Source organism: Scyliorhinus canicula, chromosome 15, assembly GCF_902713615.1.
Source record: "Scyliorhinus canicula chromosome 15, sScyCan1.1, whole genome shotgun sequence".
Taxonomy (NCBI): Eukaryota; Metazoa; Chordata; class Chondrichthyes; order Carcharhiniformes; family Scyliorhinidae; genus Scyliorhinus; species Scyliorhinus canicula.
In genome coordinates, this window is record NC_052160.1 from 82,865,191 (window position 1) to 82,881,232 (window position 16,042).

Consider the following 16,042-nt stretch of genomic DNA (forward strand, 5'->3'; position numbering starts at 1 on the left):
CATTGCTCAGGTGAACCCCATAGATAGACCCAGATAGCTTGTCCACAAACTCCAGAGATAATCAGATAGCATTCCCCTTCCATCTCCTACGGCCCAAATGTTGCTGTGTGACCTCCACCATAGCTTATAATGCACCGTTAATTCGAGCCATTGGCAGTAAAATATTAAATACAGTATTGATGCATTTCGAAAGTTATAATTAAACCTACTACAGATTAGATTTAACCAGACTCCTGGATTAGAAGGTTTGAAAGCTGCAAAAAGCCAGGTGAGCTAATTGAATTTAGTTCATCTATCTGATCAGAGGTTATTTTTAGTTGGCACGCTGTAATCCTTTGCTGCTGCATTTAATCCTGAGCTTAAGATGCGCTGCACTTGTAATTATGCTCAAAACAACACTACTCGATCAATGCTCGGAGTAGCTGAACCGTGCATACACCAAATGGCCAGTGTGCATTTTGTCATCTTAGTGGGCAGCCTTGGCACAGGTCTGGCAAATAGTAGGTTATTATTTCATGAGCTACATTCAGCTTCCTTTGCTTGAAATACCCTCCCCTTCTCTGAATGAAGCCTTCCTCCCGTCCCAGTTTTGATGCCCCTGCCTCCTCCTCTTTCTGATGTACCACCTCCCCTGCCCTTCCTGAAGCTCCTTTCCCTTTCACTTTCTGAAGCCTCATACCTGTTCTGTCCGAAGCCCCCCTCCATCCACTCTGAAGCCACCCTTGCATTGATTTCTAAATTAGTCCCCCTCCATCCCTTGCTCTCTGTGAAGGTCTTTTTTTCCCTGGCCTTTAGGAAAGCCTGCTCCCTGTTCTGTTTTCTCTTTGTTGGTTTCTAGCTGATCAGGTTTAAGAACCACTGAATCGTAGGGGCAGCAGGGTAGCATGGTGGTTAGCATAAATGCTTCACAGCTCCAGGGTCCCAGGTTCGATTCCCGGCTGGGTCACTGTCTGTGTGGAGTCTGCACGTCCTCCCCGTGTGTACGTGGGTTTCCTCCGGGTGCTCCGGTTTCCTCCCACAGTCCAAAGATGTGCGGGTTAGGTGGATTGGCCATGCTAAATTGCCCGTAGTGTCCTAAATAAGTAAGGTTAAGGGGGTGGGGGTGGGTTACGGGTATAGGGTGGATACGTGGGTTTGAGTAGGGTGATCATTGCTTGGCACAACATCGAGGGCCGAAGGGCCTGTTCTGTGCTATACTGTTCTGTGTTCTGTAAACTTGGTGAAATGTATTGTATTGGTTCCATCAAGCCTGGATTTAACAGGCAGAATATGCATGAGGGATGAATGACCTCGCCCGTGCCTACAATTCCCTATCAAGGCATTTATTTTTTGTTCTTGGAATGTGGGTGTTGTTGGCAAAGCCAGCAATTGTTCTCCATCCCTTATTGGTGGTGGTGAACCACCTTCTTCAATCGTTGCAGTCCATGTGGTGTAGGTACAGACCTGTTAGGGAGGCAGTGCTAGGATGTCGATCCGGTGACGATGAAGGAACGGCGACATATTTCCAAGTCAGGATGGTGTGTGTCTTGGAGTGGACTTTGCAGATGGTGGTGTTTCCATATATCTGCTGCCCTTGTACTTCAAAGAGATTGTGGATCTGGAAGGTTCTGTCAAAGGAATTTTGGAAAATTGCTACAATGCATCTTATAGATGATTCACACTATTGCTACTGTGCATCAGTAGTGGTCCAGTGCCATTCACAACTCTTGTATATCTTGTCCACTAAAATCAGGACAAATTCCACTCGACAAATGAATACCATAGCAGTCTGTTCTCTATCCTCAGAAACCTGATGGCCAGATCCATGATAGTGCTACAAAGTGGAACTTACTCAGTAATAACCAGCTCATCAATGCTCAGTTTGGGTTCCTCCAGGACCACTCAACTCTTGACTTCATTGCAGCCTTCATCTAAAATTGGACAAAGAGCTGAATTCCAGATGTGAGGTGAGCATGACTGCCCGAGTAACAAAGGCAGTACTTGACTAAGTGTGACATCAAGGAGCCCTAGAAAATCTGAACTCAATGGGAATTGAGAGAAAACTCTCCACTGGTTGAAGTCATACCTGGCACAAAGGAAAAGGGTTATGGTTTTTAGAAGTTAATCATCTCATTCCCAGGACATCACTGCAAGAGATCCTCAGGATAGTATCCAAGGCCAAAACACTGTCAGCTGCTTCATTAATGACCTTCCCTCCATCATAAAGCCAGAAATGTTTGCTGATGATTGTACAATGTTCAGCATCATTCACAATTGCTCAGGTAGTAAATCAGTCTCTGCTCACATGTAAAAAGACCTGGACAACATTCGGACTTGGATGGATAAATGAAAGTAACATTTGCATTTTACAAGTGCCAGGCAATGAGCAGCTCCTCACATGTTATAAAAATGAACCCCATGTTATACAACACACAGGACACGATTCTGCCGTGGATCTGGATGTGCCATGTGAATAGTGGGAAAGGGCAAAACCCTCCTCATGAAATCTCTCAGCTGCAGGCACCTAAAACCATTCCCCTTGGGCAACCCATACAATCCCTCCAACTCCTCCAGCCCCGCAAACATGCCCCTTATGAACAAGTCTCTAAAGTACTCCATCCCCATCTGTAGCCAACAGCGGAACTTCACATCCAGCCAGCTGGCATAAACTTATGGTTGTCAGAAAGCACCGCCCACAACGACATACCTTCCAGCCCAACATGTTACCTGCAGTAGTTCCACATCTGTAACGCCAAAACCACCATCAGGCTAATGGAATACCTGACTGGCGAGAATAGAAGCGGTGCCAACAACAGAGCCCTCAAATTTCTCTCCCGACACAATGCCATCTCCATCCGCCCCCAAATAGATCTCTCCTCCACTGCCCATTTCCTCACCACTGCAATGGCCATCCAATAATAATTTATAAAATTTGGCAATGACAGCACCCTCCCTCGCCCTCTCTCCAGGAACATGCACCTGACCCGTGGGATCCTCTCCACCCATACAGACCCAAAATTTATCACGCTAACCTTCCTGAGGACTTGGGGACAAAGATAGGGAGGTTCTGGAACACAAACAAAAACCTGGGCAACACTGTCATTTTCACCGTTTGCACGGGTCTGGCAATTGACAACAACAACACATCCTACCTCTTCAAATCTGCCTTGATTGTCTCTACCAATTGTGCCAAGTTCACTTTGTGTAGTTGAGCCTAGCTGCGCGCCACCCGGATTCCTAGATACCTAAAACCCGCCCCCATCATCCTGAGCGGCAACTGTCCTAACGTCCTCTCCTGCCCTCGAGCATTGATCAGGAACAGCTTGCTCCTCCCTATGTTCAACTTGTATCCTGAAAACTGGCCAAAATCCTTCAAAAGGGGCAGCATGGTAGCACAGTGGTTAGCATGCTGTTTCACAGCGGCAGGGACCTGGGTTCGATTCCCGGCTTGGGTCATTGTCTGTGCGGAGTCTGCACATTCTCCCTGTGTCTGCGTGGGTTTATCCCGGGTGCTCCAGTTTCCTTCACAGTCCAAAGATGTGCCATGCTAAATTGCCCAAAAAAGTTAGATGGGGTTACTGGGTTACGGGGATAAGGTGGAGGTGTAAGCTTATGTAGGTTGCTCTTTCCAAGGGCTGGTGCAGTCTCGATGGGCCGAATGGCCTCCTTCTGTACAAATTCTATGAAAATCTCCATAAACCCTCCAATACTGCCACCGGGTCCGAGATATGTAGCAACAAATAATCTGCATACAGCGAGACTTTATGCTTACACCACCCCCACCCCCCCCCCCCACCCCAACCCTGCCCAATCCCTCAATACCCTAAGCGTCATTGCCAATGGCTCTATCACCAAGGCGAAAAGCAACAGCAAGAACGGGCACCCCTGTCTCATCCCACGATGTGACCCAAAGTACCCCAAACTCATCCGGTTTGTCCATACGCTCGCCACCGGCGCACTGTATAACAGCTGAACCCAATCCATAAACCCCTGCCCAAACCCAAATCATCCCACCACCCCCAACAAATACACCCATTCCACCCAGTCAAAAGCCTTCTCCGCGTCTATTGCCACCAATACTTCTATCTCCTGCTCCTCCGAAGGCATCATAATTACATTAAGCAGCCTGCGCATATTCGCCTGCAACTGCCACAGCTTCACAAATCCCGTCTGGTCCTCCCCTATCACCCCACTCGCGCCTATTCTCTGAATATGGTCTGCATGGGTGACTTGAGGTCTTGGACCACTGTTTCCGGAGACTGACAGACAGTAAGGTTATGGCAGGCTTGCTGTGAAGATTAACATAACAGAGGCTTCACATGTATCATATGTGACATGTTTAATAGTGATCATTTCACTGTGACAGATTTCTATTCTCCCTAGCTCTAGATAGTGAATGTCCAGTGCCCAATCAGTGCTCCTCACTTTTCTTGATCTTTCGTGGTCTACTGTTATGTCCCGGTGTGTCCCTAGGATGCACATCAGATTTTCTTCTCCGCTTAATCCATTCCCTTTAGGATATCTTGCAGTTCATCAAAGTGAACCCCAATAACCTGTGCCGGGGAGCCGAGACCATCATCCACAACTCCGCTTACCATGGCAGCCATCATCTCAACCCCAATGGTATTGTAAAGTGTAGGATACCTCACGAACGAAGCCGTCACTTAGAACTGGGTCTCACCTCGGCCGTATCCAACCACCTCAAACAAGTAAGGATGTTTTTGACTTAACTCAGCTCCCTATCACCAGATTTTAGCCAGGATCTCAGGAACATAGCACAGATCATACACACCAGTGTCAAATAATATGGGTTGTGCATCAGGATCAAAAAAATTGATTAAAAGCTGAGTGGCACCAGAACTTACAGAAATGCAGCCGCTCTCACACTTGCGTCATGTGACCTCCTCGATACTTTAGTTTTGCAGAACCTGTGTCTTCCTTCATACATTGCCACTGAAGTGAGAATTCTTCAGTACGTTGTGCAACAGTCACAGCCAGAATGTGTGTTTCCCTTCACTGCACATGATCAGTATGTTCGTGTTTTCTCATCCTCAGAGTAATTATTCAAATTAAATGATTCCAGCAGCAAGCTATTTTGTGAGTTTTAAAATAATAAAGTAGGTTATTTATTATCACAAACTTACCTGGGATCTTACTTATCTGGCCCACACACACTAAATTTTGATTACAACTTATTATTTCAGTCTCTTCGGTGGCATGCTTGCAGTTTCTTAGATTAATTGAAGTTGATGTTTAATTTGAACTGAAGGTCTTATAAAGCAGAGGATTCTCAATAAGTTGTGGGGATTCTTGTAGTTGAATTTCCAGTAGGTTGGTTCCCAGGTGAATTTGAAGTTGAATATATTGCGGGAGAGGGCTCGGCGAGGAATCCTCTCACTTTCAAGACATTGTTGCTTTTTAGACATAGAACAGTACAGCACAGAACAGGCCTTTCGGCCCTCGATGTTGTGCCGAGCAATGATCACCCTACTCAAACCCACGTATCCACCCTGTACCCGTAACCCAACAACCCCCCCCCCCCCCCAACCTTACTTTTTAGGACACTATGGGCAATTTAGCATGGCCAATCCACCTAACCCACACATCTTTGGACTGTGGGAGGAAACCGGAGCACCCGGAGGAAACCCACGCACACAGGGGGAGGACGTGCAGACTCCACACAGACAGTGACCCAGCCGGGAATCGAACCTGGGACCTGGGACCCTGGAGCTGTAAAGCATTTATGCTAACCACCATGCTACCGTGCTGCCCAAATCTTTGAGCCTTGGTTTCCTGACTGGCTTACAGTGTGTTCAATGGCTTTCAGTGGAATTTGCTGTCTGCAAGCAGCTTCTTGCTGCTTTAAATGCAGACAACAAACATGGCTACATCATCAAATTACCCTTTCCAAGTTGCAAGTGCCTTTTCCAAAAGAAGGTGGTATGTTGATTACATAACCTGGGCTTGATTGTCTGGAAAAATTTCTAAGTGTGGTAGCGAGCAGGAATTGCCGCGAGCTTCCCGGTGCTCGGCCCAGTGAGGCCAGCAATGCAATTCAACATTAATCGGTTCACTTAACGGAGCCTCACGGGCTTCTCCCGCAAATGAAGGCTCGCCAGGAGATTCGCCACACTCGCCAGCTCCCCGCTAGCAGGGTCAAGCAGCACTTAAGCTGCACTTGCTCAGCCAACCCCAGCCAGCTCGCAACAATGGCGTTGAGAAAACCGGCCCCATGATTCAGGGATGCAGATTTGGGAAGGCTGCTAGATGATGCAGAGGCCAGGAGGGATGTCCTGATCCCCTGAGGGTCTCGGAGAGTCAGCCACAAGGCAGCCAGTGCTGCCTGGGATGAGGTGGCGGCAGCTGTCACCCTGGGATGTGTGACCAGGAAGACTGGTCTCCAGTGTCATGAGGGTCAATGACCTACAGCGGGCAGCGAGAGTGAATAGACACTAACAACACCCACCCCCCCAAGGGAGCATCCACCCAACTTCCCATGCAACCCCTACCCCTGCCTCCCCCTTCAACCCCCCAACCCTCCCTTCACACCCACTTCCCACCACTGTGAACCACTGCGAGGGGGACACTCCCAGGGGGCACTGCCAGGGTGTCCTGTTCCTTAACTCCCAGGGCCGACAGGCATCTCTGAGCCGCTGGTGTGGTCATCACGACTGGTCCATTCCGCCAGAGGGGATGGGAGGGAGGATGTGTCGTGGGTGGATGCTAATGCGTCATGATCATTAATAGATTGAAATGTACATCTGTGGATTTAGTCACCGGCGGGGAAGATCACAAACTGACATCTCGCTGCACAATCCTGTTTTTGGCCACTGGCTGACGTGGCTGCTGTATCGTACCTATTGCGTTCACATGTTTGACAGGATTTTGAATGGTTGTGATTATTTGCTGAATATCTGGCAAGCCAGCAACCATCTAATAAATGTGTTTGTCATTGTAAAGGCAACACTGTCACTTAGATAAACTGGGCACACGACGTGTATTGACAATCTCCAACTTTACCATGATTGACAACTATAATTCGATCTTAATTCGATCCAAGTCTTAATTCCCAGTGTGACAAATATTTAAGTCTACATGCTTTGTGGAAGTCACACAATGAGAAATTAGAATTTGACTTCCTGGGCCTGAAAACTTGCTGAAACACCAAACCAATTTAACTGAATATCACAATTTTCAATGTAAATATTCTGAAATGGCCAATGCTGCTTTTATGGTTGGCCATTAAAGGAAGCAACTTGCACCTATAAACAAATATTTATAGTTTAATGTTTCTAGCCTCTTATTTACCCCCCAAAAATCGGTGTTCACGATGTGATAAAATGTGATGCCCTTATTTTCATTTACTAAACCGAAACGCAGTGGAAAAACACAACAAAGACAATCATTACGGCAAGTATGAGAATAAAACCTGTGATGAGTGATTTTGCATTACTGTGACACATGCAAGAATTAATCATTTTAGTTAATAAGCCGCGAACAAGAGAGATTATCACTGCTCCCTGGTGTCTGTCTCACAGTATTACAGGTTACTGAAAGGAGGCTAGGCAAAGCAACATTGTGTCCGTCACCTACTTGGACGTCAAACTGCTTTAGCATAAACAGACCACCCCATCTCTTCACTCCACACGATAAATCTATCTTGAGATTTTCATCCTTGACAAGTCAATCTGCATCTGTGCAAAGAAGAGAATCGTTTCTAGGGAGCGATGTCGACAGTAATACCCTCAGTAAACGTTGAATATAGTCAACGTGAAATAATTTGAGAAATAATCTATCAATTTGGCAGGCTCTTTGAAATCTTCTCGCAGATCACCCCCGCGGTGACTGCGTGAGATGAAACAACCAGCCAATATTTACTTTCTAAATCCATAAAGAATAGCCACGCACACAACCTGCTGTGAATTGTGGAGGGATTTGGGGCCGGAGGCTGCAACATTAGAGGCAAAGATTTAACTTCATTAAGTACAGTACGATGATGAGTCATGTCAGAAATTCACACGCAGAAGCTGCTGTGCCATCACATGGTTGTCGACAGAACTGCAAAGACATTGCTTGTCTGACAGCAGAGGGGGCCGAGCCAAGATGTTGCTTTACCAATGCTTTTATTTTATTTATCATTAGTTGTCTGATTGGAAGCTGCAGGGCCTCAGAACAGTGCAAACCCTTACTCTTCTCAGGATTCCATTCCTTCTACAATATACCAGCTTTCAAATGTCAATGTAATCGCTATTTCCTCATTTTCCTGATTATTTAACTTGCATTTCTCAACCTGCATCCTCCTCAAGGGATCCAGGGTTTGATAGATACAAAGAAGATAGGAGCAGGAGGAGGCCTTTTGGCCCTTCGAGCCTGCTCCGCCTTTCATCACGATCATGGCTGATCACCCAACTCAATAGCCTAATCCTGCTTTCTCCCCATAGCCTTTGATCCCATTCTCCCCAAGTGCTATATCCAGCCGACTCTTGAATATATTTAAAATTTTAGCATCACCTGTTGTGTTATGTAATTTGGAATAACGCAAGCTGCCACTTGTTGCAGTTTTGAGTAAAAGATGCTCCAGACTTTGAAGTGAGTTCAGTGTATTTTATTGAACTATCAGCACAGTTCTCAATGAATTCAACTCTCTGCTAATCTAAATGTGGTAACTCAGTCTAACTGAACCAGCCTTGCTCTAAGCCACGTGCTGGGTTGTGATGCTGAGGATACACCCTGTCTCACTCTGTAGATGTTGGTCTGTGGAAAGATGCGGGGTTTGAGTGCCTCATCCCTTTTATAATGATATACCACCCCTGCTCATTGTCCTATTCTATGTGTTCATTAGCTGCATGTTTGCATATCATGACATCAACTACTTCCTGTGGTAATGAATTCCACAGGCTCTCTGCTATTTGTGTGAAGAAATGTCTCCTTATCTCTGTCCAAAATGATTTACCCTGAATCCTCAGGCTGTGACCCCAGGTTCTGGACATACCTATCATTGGTAACATCTTCCCTGCATCTACCCTCTCTAGTCCTGTTAGAATTTTATAAGTTTCTATGAGATACCCCCTCATTCTTCTGAACTCTAGCGAGAACAATCCCAACCTAGCCAATCTCTCCTCATATGACAGTCCCGCCATCCCTGGAATCAGTCTGGTAAACCTTCGTTGCAATCCCTCGAGAGCAAAAACATCCTTCCTCAGAGAAGGAGACCAAAACTGCACACAATACTCGCAAGTGTGGCCTCACCAAGGCATGTATAATTGCCACAACACATCCCTGCTCCTATACTTGAAACCTCTTGCAATGAAGGCCAACATACCATTAGCCTTCTTCACCGCCTGCTGCACCTGCATGCTTACCTTCAGCGAATGGTGCACAAGGACACCAAAGGTCCCGCTGCACACACCCCTCTCCCAATTTACAACCATTCAGGTAGTAATCTGCCTTCCTGTTTTTGCTTCCAAAATGAATAACCTCACACTTATCCAAATTATACTGCATCTGCCATTGGTTTGCCCACTCGCTCAACCTGTCCAGATCTTGCTGCAGGATCCCTGTATCCTCGTCACAATTCACCCTCCCACCTAATTTGGTATCATCTGCAAACTTTGGGATGTAACATTTTGTTCCTCATCCAGATCATTAATATATATTGTGAATAGCTGGGGTCCCTGTGCTACCCCATTGGTTACTGCCTGCCAATTTGAAAAGGGCCCATTAATCCCTACTCTTTGTTTCCTCTCTGCCAACCAGTTTTCTATCCACCTCAACACATTTCCCCCAATCCCATGCGCTTTAATTTCGCACAATAATCTCTTATGCGGGACTTTGTCAAACATCTTCTGAAAGTCCAAATACCACATCGACTGGCTCCCCCTTGTCGACTGTACTGGTTACCTCTTCAAAGAATTCCAACAGATTTGTCAAGCATGATTTTCCCTTCTTAAATCCACGCTGACACTGACTGATCCTGCCACTGATTTCTAAATGTTCTGCTACAAAGTCCTTGATAATGGATTCAAGCATTTTCCCCACTACCGATGAGGCTTACTGGTCTATAATTCCCTGCTTTCTCTCTACCTCCCTTTTTGAATATCGGCGTGACGTGAGCTACCCTCCGATCTGCAGGCGCAGTTCCAGGGTCTATAGAATCCCGGATGATGACCACTATTTCCAGAGCCACCTCCTTAAGCAGTCTGGGATGCAGATTCTCAGGCCCTGGGGATTTATCCACCTTCAATCTCATCAGTTCTCCCAGCACCATTTCTCTACTAATGTCGATCTCCCTCAGTTCTTCCCTCTCACTAAACCTTTTATTCTCCAACATTTCTGGGATCTGATTTGTGTCCTCATTTGTGAAGACAGAACCAAAGTATGTATTCAATTGCTCAGCCATTTCTTTATCCCTTATTCTGCATTCCCCTGTTTCAGTCTGTAGGGGGCCTACATTTCTCTTTACCAATCTCTTTCTCTTCACATATCTGTTGAAACTCTTCATGCTTTAGGTTCCCTGCAAGCTTCCTTTTCTCTGTACTTTCCCCTTTATCAATCCCTTCGTCCTTCTTTGCTGAATTCTAAACTGCTCCCAATCCTCACACCTAAGGCGGCATTCTCCCCTACCCGGCGTGATGGAGGGTCCCGGAGTAGGGGAGTGGCGCCAACCACTCAGAGGTCGCGCCTCCCCAAAGGTGGGGAATTCTCCCCACCTTTGGGGGCCAGCCCCGCGCCGGAGCGGTTGCCACCAGAAGACCGGCGCAAAAAACCGGCACCCCCGGCAGCGGGGCTGGCCGAAAGGCTTTCGCCGGTCGGCGCATGCGCCGGCAGTGACGTCAGCGGCAGCTGGCCGCTGACGTCACTGCCGGCGCATGCGCGATGTGGGGTTCTCTTCCGCGGAGGAAAATAGTGCAGCCAGTGCACTGGCCCGGAGTCTGAGCAGGGAGCCCCGATCGCGGGCCAGGCCACCGTGGGGGCACCCCCCGGGGTTCGATCGCCCTCCACCCCCCCAGGACCCCGGGGGCCTGCTCGTGCCGCTGATCCCGCCGTTCCAGAGGTGGTTTAAACCTCGGTGGCGGGAGAGGCCTCCCAGCGGCGGGACTTCGGCCCATTCGGGCCGGAGAATCACCGCAGGGGCCTCTCCGATCGCAGTGGCGAGATTCCGCCGCCGCCACTTCCCGGGTGGCGGAGAATCTCTGCCACGGCGGGGGCGGGATTTTAGGCGCCCCCAGGCGATTCTCCGACCCTGCTAGGGGTCGGAGAATTTCGCCCCTATTCTTTTTCTTGGCCAATCTGTATGCTTCTTCCTTGGATTGGACACTATTTCTAATTTCCTTTGTAAGCCATGTATTGGCCCTTTTACCCCCTTTGCTTTTGTGCCAAACAGGAATGAACAGTTGCTGTAGTTCCTCCATGTGTTCCTTGAATGTTTGCCATTGTCTATCCACTGTCATCCCTTTAAGTAACTTTCTCCAGTCTATCAAGGCCAACTCACGCCTCATATCCTCATAGTTCCCTTTATTAAGATTATTAAGATGGTCTCCGAATCAACTACTTCACTCTCCATCTTGATAAAAAATTCCATCATGTTATGGTCATCCATCCCCAAGGGGTCTCGTACAGCCAGATTGGCAATGATTCCCTTCTCATTACACAGTACCCAGTCTAAGATGGCCTGCTCTCTAGTTGGTTCCTCCACATATTGGTCAAGAAAACCATCAAATATACACTCCAGGAATTCCTCCTCTACGGCATTGTGGCTAATTTGATTTGCCCAATCTATGTGAAGATTAAAATCACCCATGATCACCGATATTCCCTTATTACATGCATCTCTAATTTCTTGTTTAATGCCATTCCTAACCTCACTAGTGCAGTTTGGGGGTCTGTATGTGACACCCACTAATGTTTTTTGTCCCTTGGTATTTCTCAACTCTACCCATACAGATTCCACATTGTCAGAGCTAATATCCTTTCTCACTATTGTGTTAATTTCCTCGTTAACTAACAGTGCCACGCTACCACCTTTTCTTTTATGCCTGTCCTTACTAAATACTGAGAACCCTGGGACATTCAGTTCCCATCCCTTTTCACCCTGCAGCCATGTCTCCATAATCCCAATTATATCATACCCTTTGATACTTATCTGCGCGATTAATTCATCCACTTTATTGCAAATGCTCCGTGCATTAAGGCACAGAGCCTTTAAGTTTGTCTTTTTCACAATGCTTGTCTTGCTCCCAAGGTTTTTCTCCACTGCCCTGTTTGAATTTTGTCCTTGATTTCTCCACCTATCACTTTTCTTATTCACTTTTCTACCTTTTGTTTTTGTCCTTGCTCCCTCTTTCTCTGACTCCTTGCATAGGTTCCCATCCCCCTGGAACTTTAGTTTAAACCCTCCCCAACCGCTCTGGCAAATAGCCCCCTTCGGACATCAGTTCCAGTCCTGCCCAGGTGTAACCTGTCCAGTTTGTACAGGTCCCACCTCCCCCAGAACCGGTCCCAATGCCCCAGGAATCTGAAACCCTCCTCCTCACACCATCTCTTCAGCCACCTCTTGGAGTCTCTTGTTTCTTTTGAGGAGGTTGCTGTAGAAAAGCAGCATTCATATCTTTGTCCCACTTGATATTATATATCACTTGTTAACCATGGAGAGTTGTCCCACTGTTATGGGTCAGGGTTCAGAGAACCCCAAAATGTATCATGGAGTTCACCTGACCCACAACTTTTAATAGATTGTGGTATGGGGAGCACACGGCCCACTCTGCAGGTGTGGTGCAGCAGAGATCGAAAAATAATTTTTTAAAGCAAAATAATGTTTGTTCTATGAACTCAAGTTAACCTTTTTAAAACATACAGTGAACATCTTAGCAACCATCAATTCAAATACAACCCCCAAAGAATACAACACTAAGTAATCCTTAAGTTTTCCTTTTAACATCCATAAGACATTAAAAAAAACTTTTTTAACAGAAGCACATCAGGTTTAAATTTACTACTGAGAACAGTTATCACACTGAATTCAACAAATGATCAATAGATAGTCTTTACATGACAGAGCGAACAACATTACACATTCTTTGGCTGGCTGCAGCTCCAACATTAAAACAAAACCCCAAAAAGCACAGATACCCCCAAGCTTTTCTCAAAGTGAAGCTAAATAGCAGAGCCAGATTTCAGCTCTACCCACACTCTGACATCACTGCAGTAACATGAGCAGACAAACATTTCTTCAAGTGACATTCTCATGACACCACTTATAGTGATATTATATATCACTTGTTAACCATGGAGAGTTGTCCAAGGAGAACAAAATGCTGGAGTCCATTGAAACTCATACCGCCAGAGCATTGATCAAGCCAATTAGCTTGGATGAAAGGGATGGCACAGTGGTTAACACAACTGCCTCACAGCACCAGGGATCCTGGCTGGATTCTGACCTTGGGTGATTGCCTGTGTGGAGTTTCCACATTCTACGTGTTGCATAGGTTTTCTCTGGGTAATCCGGTTTCCTATCACAATCTAAATATGTTCACGTTAGGTGGATTGCCCATGCAAAATTTCTCCTTTGTGTCCAACAGTTATGTGGGGCTATGGGGATAGGGCGGGGGTCTGGGCCTAGGTAGGGTGCTCTTTTGGAGGGTCGGTGCAGACTTGATGACCCCCTGAAAGCACCATCCCCATCCCCTGCCCTATCCACTTAGCCCCGTACATTGATCACAGCCAATCCACCTAACCTGCACATCTTTGGACTGTGGGAAGAAACCGGAGTACCTGGGGGAAACACACGCAGAATGTACAAACTCCACACAGTCACCCAAGGCTGGAATTGAATCTGAGTCCCCAACACTGCGAGACAGCAGTGCTAACCATTGTGCCACTGTATGTTACCACTACCTACAGAAAATGAAAGCAGTTTCTGAAGTGTTGGGAATTCATATCTTCCTCATTTTCTGCAATGTCTACGGGAATTTTATTCTTCTACTTGTTCAGCTTTATTCAAATTTCAGTTATTGAGTACCCTTGATGTAGCAGTGAGTTATCCAGCTGTGCAAATCCTCTTTGGAGTCAAAGGTACTTCATCTCTTCAGGTAGTTCTCCATTTACTAAGAGAATACTGGTCTATCCTCTTCCTGTTAAGGAGAGGGCAAGTATCCATGTCATTCAGTCTTCACTCTTGGATCAGTTTCTCTTTGAAAAGGTTCCACAGTCATCTGTTGTGATGATCAAACCCCACTGGCCAGTAGTCTGGGAAAGTAACTGTCACACTTGGGTCAATGCTGTTGTTTTCCAACTGTTTCGGATGGGAGGGGTGTTAATTTAAACAGTCCTGATTTCTCCTCTCACCAGTTATCCATGAACAGAAAGGTGTTCTGATTTGCTTCCCCCTTTATATGCATTGGCATATTTCCCAACCCATCAGTGCTGGTCTCATCCAATTTTCTATTAATAACCCCACAGCAAGCTAGAGATACAATGAACTCAAAGGGTTAGTTTATTTGCACACACTCAAAACATAGGGAGGGGGGGTCGCTACATTGTCCCCTGTACTTTTGCAGTAAAGAGGGGTGGAGAAAGAAAGATTTAGATGGCAAAACCACGTTAAAATAATTCTTGTTTCACATGTGTCCAGAGTCCAGAATTAAAGGCCAATGGTGAATTACTTCATAGAGGTCAGCAGGTTGGATTGATGTTGGATAATTCACTTTTCCGGTTGAGTTGACTTCATGAAAAGATAGGTATGCAGAGATGAATCAATCTTGTAAGAGGTGGTATGGAAGTTTCAGTAGAAACAGTGTAGATGGGGCCAGGTATTCAAACCTGGACAGACGCCCTTTTCTGTGCTGCTGCAAGGTAGATGGGGAAATGGCAGACCGAGGTCTCTCTGTACCACAAGGCAATATTACTGGTTGGGCCAGCTAGTGGTTCATGACTCCCACGTCTCCACTCTGGATATATCTCTCTACAGTTTATATAAATATAGAGCGTGAAGTCTCAGCCCACTTTCACAAGGAAAAGACGAGCACCTGCGTGTGTCATGATGTCTTCACAGAGAACCCAAGAACTCGTTGGGAATTGAATTCCTCATAACAGTGACTTGGGGAAGAGGTGGGAAGAGTAGGAGTTGTACAGCATGTGTAACTGTAAAGAAGTTACAGAAGTTCAAAAAAATTTGTAAAATAGTTTAAGAAATATTTTAACATTGTTATTAAATAAGTTGACATTATGCTGGGTGGGGTGTGGTGTATTACAATGGGTTAATAGTTATGGTAATGAGGTAGTGACATCAGCAGTCATGTGCTAGAGACACTTGAGCAGATGGAATAGTCATGACTCAAGAGAGATGTACCTACCTTGTGGCCTGTCCTGTATAAAGTGTTAATAAAGTAGTTTTGAAATAACCTGCCAGACTCAAACGAGACTTACCCATGGTAAGAGTGAAATCCAGCATGTATAGGTTAGACCAGAGGCAGAATTTTCCTTTATTTTTACTGTGTCAACTCAGGTGGGAAAAGTAGTATGTAGCCCTCCGGCCCCACTGCTGGCGTTTCATAGAATTTACAGTGCAGAAGGAGGCCATTTGTCCCATCGGGTCTGCATTGGCCCTTGGAAAGAGCACCCTACTTAAGGCCACACCTCCACCTTACCCCCATAACCCAGTAACCCCACCTAACCTTTTTGGACACCAAAGACAATTTAACATGACCAATTGATAGGAATCAACTATTTCCTAATAGATCTGATAGGTAAAGGAAGGCTATTTAGTGTAAATATTAAGCCCCAGTTTTAATACCCATTTTAAATTAAGGATTTCAGCTCTCATAACCTCAGGTCATGATGAAACACACAGCTTTAACTGAGCCACAAAAAGCCTGACACGTGCATAAACTCATTGGGGATTAAAACATTTTTATTAAGCAAAGATGAAAAAGCCATTGTTCTAACAAACATATTTTCAAAGACAGTTTGACATTAAGACATGAGATCTGATCAAGGACGAAACAGGCACCATAGCAACATGAAGGCACTATTGTTCATAATGTGGATAAAGCGAAGTTAGCAGAAA

General features: G+C 46.0%; 1 long non-coding RNA gene across 2 annotated transcripts in view; it reads left to right on the forward strand.

Moving 5' to 3' along the window:
- Nucleotides 1-404: 404 nt before the first annotated feature.
- LOC119978702 overlaps nucleotides 405-16,042 on the forward strand; it is a 30,599-nt gene continuing 14,961 nt past the window's right edge. Inside the window, exons 1-3 of one of the 2 annotated variants that reach the window (XR_005463542.1) lie at nucleotides 405-500; nucleotides 1,786-1,946; nucleotides 4,497-4,688. This is a non-coding gene — a long non-coding RNA (uncharacterized LOC119978702). The remainder of the gene's footprint in view (nucleotides 501-1,785; nucleotides 1,947-4,496; nucleotides 4,689-16,042) is intronic. The other variant, XR_005463541.1, reaches the window with a different exon arrangement.